This window comes from Blastomyces gilchristii, assembly GCF_000003855.2.
Source record: "Blastomyces gilchristii SLH14081 genomic scaffold supercont1.9, whole genome shotgun sequence".
NCBI classification, from domain to species: domain Eukaryota; kingdom Fungi; phylum Ascomycota; class Eurotiomycetes; order Onygenales; family Ajellomycetaceae; genus Blastomyces; species Blastomyces gilchristii.
Genome location: NW_003101674.1, coordinates 1,657,826 through 1,663,044, shown reverse-complemented (window position 1 = coordinate 1,663,044; position 5,219 = coordinate 1,657,826). Strand labels below are relative to the sequence as shown.

Genomic DNA, 5,219 nt, shown 5'->3' with positions numbered 1-5,219 from the left:
ATGCAAGTCAAGAGAGCTAGTATAAGTAGTATTAGATGAGTATTATAGTAGCTGATATATGAGAAATATGTAGAAAATACAATGTTAGTGACATTCAGTAGTGTATAACCTCTTTTTCCTAACATATTGTTGTGTTGTAATCTAACTATGCGAGTTACACTAAGAGTGTATTCAGTTACACAGTTAATCTCTGTTAAACCTTCTCTTAAAAAATTAATATTAGCATGCTGCTGGTGTTAATTTTTCAAACCTTGATTGTCATTCTAATCTCATAGTGATTTTGATATATTTAATCAATTACACACAGTGATGATGCAGATTTCTGTTTCTTTCATTTTAATCTCATCTATTTTGTATAGTTCTTCAGTTAATTAACAAGCTTTAAGAAGATGTCAGATTTCATCTGTATTGTATTTTCACTCTGAGAAACAGAATACACAGTAATTTAAGTGACTAATTAATAGTATTGATATAGCAGTATTTCTCTTAAATTATTCATTCTCATATTCATTATCAGAGTTCTTCATGACATCAATTATCATATTTCTGACAGTTTTCAACAAGAAGAGATATATATATATACTCTGTATATAATAATGAGAAGGAATCCGGCCTGTCTTACTTATCTAAGATAAAACTGAGTCTGCAAAATACCTGAGTGCTGGCAGGCAGTCACAGCTTTACACAAGCTTACATTATACTTATCTTGTCTATTTAAGTTATAACTATTCACTATTTGATCTAATTACACTGTTGAACTCTAATCACAGGTAAGTGAAGGGTATAATAATAACAGACTGAATGCAAGACTTTTTTCAGGTAGATAATTTCAGTACTATGAGTAAAGTCTGTTAAGTGAATCTTTTTAACAGAGGTTAACAGAGGTTAACTGTGCAATTGAATACACTCTAAATAGATTGTGTTAGTGATTACTACATCTACTGTTAATGATTACTATATCTACTCTAGTCATATACTATCTCAATCTATTCATTTAGTGTAACTCACGTAGTTAGATTACAACACAACACAACAATATTATTCTTCAAGAGGTTATGAAGCTCTTTACAAGCAATGAATAACTGTAATAACATGCTAACTACATCTTCACATATTGTTACACATGTCTAGATGTTTTTTATTAATTAATTGAACTCATGATGAACCTGAGATCAGGTGAAAAGCCTGACTTAATGAAGAATTATATATCAATGCATAGAAGAAGAAATTCACAAATATCTGAAGTATAAGAAGAATTGAGTGTGAGCTTATCAATGTCTGTAACAAACTGAAAAGTGACTGCTTCAGAGGTATTTAAGCTGAATAAAATTATCACAGAGAAATAGTCTGATAAGTTCAATATATATAAAGATCTGATTGAAGATATCAGTAAGATGTCAGATAATGCAGAAGATCTAAGTGACTGGAATAATAATAGCTCAGTAAGTGAGAAGACTCACATGAGACTAGAAATTACAAGACTTCAGTATGAGGTTGAGTGAATGAAGATCAGTAGAGATGACTCTGTAGATGATGAGATGAGAGCAGATCTGATAGAATATCTTCAATAAAAAGAAAAGACATCTGTTATAATGAAAGTTCTTGAAGAATTCAGAAGCTAAGTAAGATTCATCAAAAGATTAATAGTTCTCACTGAATTCATCAACTACTCAATATGAAGAGAGAAAATTCTTTTGACTGCAGAGCAGTCTGAAACTGATGATATTCTTGAAGATAATGATCTTGATAAGAATGCTACTATAAATATATAATGTTTCTGAAAAGAACACAATCTTTGATTATATAATTACATATGATTTGCAATTGTCTCACAGATCAAGACTCATTTCACTATACTCAAGAAGTTCAAATTATCAGCTTATACTCTATGAACTATTATAGAGAATAACTTTTCCAAGAGGCCTGCTATATATAGAACTTGTTTATTTAAAGAGCTTATTAAAATGATCTTCAAAAGCAAAGAATCTGACAGAGCTTTCATTGAATATCTGATTGTTATAAGAACTGATTATATTCATCTAGAATATGAGATCTCAGATGTTGTGTTTTTTAACAGACTGCTTACAGAAGTCAACAGAGATTGAGTCTCATTCATAAGGAATTGAATGAATCAAATTGACAAAGATAATACTCAACTCTTAGAGAATGATTTTATAGGCCTGTGCTGTGATATTCTTTTACAGCTCTCTGCTGCAAATGAAGTAAATACTGATATATCTAGAAATTCTATCAATAACATGCAAGATAAGAATAAGAAAGACAAGAATAAAGAGAAAGACAATGACAAGAACAAGGACACTGAATTCAAACCTGAACATAGAGATAATGATGCGAGGACCTGCTATCATTGTCAAAAGGTTGATCATATTCAGACTGACTGTTGAAAGAAATACTCTGAGAAATGTCCTTCAAATTTAAATTCCAACACCAATAGAAACAAGGATAAAGACAAGGATGCGGAGAATACAGATGCTGCTTCCATTCACAACATCATGAAGCAAGTATTTTGTATCAAAGAAAAGGCCTATGCAAGTGATCAGACAGAAAAAGATATCTGAATTCTAGACTCTGAATCAAGTGCTCACATCACACCCCACAGGGATCTTGTCATGACAAAACCTCAGAAGATGAAAGTGATGTTGAAAATGACAGACAGAACAGTGATCTCTGCTGCAGCTATAGAAGATACAAAGATTTCAGTGAAAGAAATGAATATGCTGTTAAATGATATCTGCTATGTTCTGAAGTTAGAAGTGAATCTTATGAGTATAGATAAGCTTGTACATCAGAGTTATATCTATAAGCAGTTAATATATAAGAATAATCATGCTATGTTGATTATGTCTTCTGACAGCATATTCTGATTTACAGCAAGATTAAATGAGAATGATATCTATGAGATGAAAAGGCCAGTTATATACAGAGACTTGATTCAGTTTGTTATACTTAATGATGATTTTAAACCTGTGAACACATTATGAGTGAAAGATGACATAATATTAACACTATCTGAAAGAAATGATACAAAGATTATAGAACTTACAATGATACAATAATATTAAAAGCTAGAACATCTAAATTCTGTGAATATTGTAAAAATGATAGCAGATTCATATCTAGAGATGAGAATTATTGATCAATGAGCTTTATCATTCTGTAAAGTCTGTGTTCAGGTAAAAATGACACATTCAATCTTCATATCTATGATATGAGCTGTTAAGCTAGTAATAAGATTCTTCATTGATCTGACAGAAGATGGAAAAATACTTTTCAATGAAAATAACACTCTCACTAGAGAGAGTGTAAGCTACTGATTAAGTATAACAGATGATACAATCTGTTATAGATGAGCAATTCTTATAATAAGAAAGAGAGAATCTACTGTAAGATTAATAAACTTCATCACAGATATTAAGATAATTATACAATATTGAGTTAAAATTCTACACTGAGATGATGAAGAAGAGTTTAAAAGTCAAGAACTTAAGATCTACTGTCAGAGTAAAGAAATAATGTATGAAATGACTACATCTGATATATTATAATCAAATGACTCAGTGAAATATACAAATTAAATAGTTACAGAAAAGATATAAAGTCTACTATTTAATAGTAAATTAGAAAGAGAACTTTGAGATGAGATAATATAAGTTATGATTATGATAATTAATATATCTTTAATATTAACAAAGATATTTGAATGCAAGGAAGAAATATCACTTACATCTTTTAAAGTATAGACTGAGATGCAATCTTCTGTTTATTAAATACAGAGATGAGAGTGCAAGGTCTATAAGAAGAATTTGAAAGTATTGAATAAGCTCACAGATAGAACTGACAGCAGAGAATGACAGATAATTGAATATCAAGAATTACATCAATATCATATATGAGATTCTATTACATGTCATCTTGAGATTGTATGAAATATCATATTTGATAAAGCTCTTGACATGAGTGTAAATACACCTGTAAATACAGTGAGAGAATTCAATGAATTATCTAATAAATTGAACATTCTGAATGTCAGAGAGAAATGACAGCACTGCTTACTATAACATCTAGTGAAGAAAAAGTTAGATGTTTTGAAGATAATTATTAATGAGAACTTAGAGAATGTAATTGATTCAATCTATCTTCTAGATAATAAGATACAGCTTATTATGAATAAAGAGTCTGAAGACTCTGTTAATGAGAATAATTCTGTTCTAAGTATTCTGACAGACTGATTAACTACACTGATAGAAGCTAAGAGAAGCTCAGACTGAGACTATTAATATAAGATAATAAAAAAGAAGATTAAGATATTTGAATAGAAGAAGATATATATTATCATTGAGAAGGCTCTGGAAATGAATATTCTTACTTTATTATTATTATTATTCTTCCATTATACTCATATGCAAGCGGAGCTTATGATGAGTCCTTGCGTGATGTTAAATACAGGTCAAGTGTTGGTTATACAGGAGGAAATACAGGTGTTGAGACCACGCCAAGATAACAAGAACATAGGAAAATACAAAGGAGTGACAATTAGATACATGCGATAATAACTTCCCAGCCCAGGAACATAGAGCAATTCATTGAAGCGATTTGTACACCTCTGTATTTATTAGGAACCTGAGGTGCTTGAGTTCCGGATTTAATGTATCCCCTGCGGGTTTCGAACCCACGCGCCTTGGTTTCCCACGCCAAGGTGCTACCAGGTGGCCGCATTAACCATTCGGCCACCGGGGCTGAATATTCTTACAGATAAATGAGTATATAATTGAAAATTCAATAATAAGAGAGAAATCATCTGTTTTAGAGCTCACTGAGTAATTAGAGAGTTCTTGCAACAGCAGAGTATTCATTATATAAGATTGTATGCTGCAGTGATATCAGGATCTACATCACACAGTCTATTCACTATATCAACTATCAAAGAATGAAAGATTAAATTAATTGACTATATATTCATGTTTTTAAATGACATACTATCACAGAATGAGATGATCTATATATAACTGTTTACAGATGTTAAGCATGATAGAGAGAGCTTGATGAGATTACTTTATCAGAGTCTATATAAAATGAAGCAAGCTGTAAGAATATAGTATTTTCTCACAACAGAGTATCTGACTATATTGAAATTTAAGATATTATTTTATAATAGTGAATTTCTATATTACTCTGTTCATAAGATCTATCTGACATTA

General features: G+C 30.5%; 1 pseudogene across 1 annotated transcript; it reads right to left on the bottom strand.

Annotated features, from left to right (window-relative positions):
* Positions 1-4,669: 4,669 nt before the first annotated feature.
* On the bottom strand, positions 4,670-4,758 carry BDBG_17162 (annotated as a pseudogene). The gene has a single exon. The product of its transcript is annotated as a tRNA-OTHER (tRNA).
* Positions 4,759-5,219: the final 461 nt, after the last annotated feature.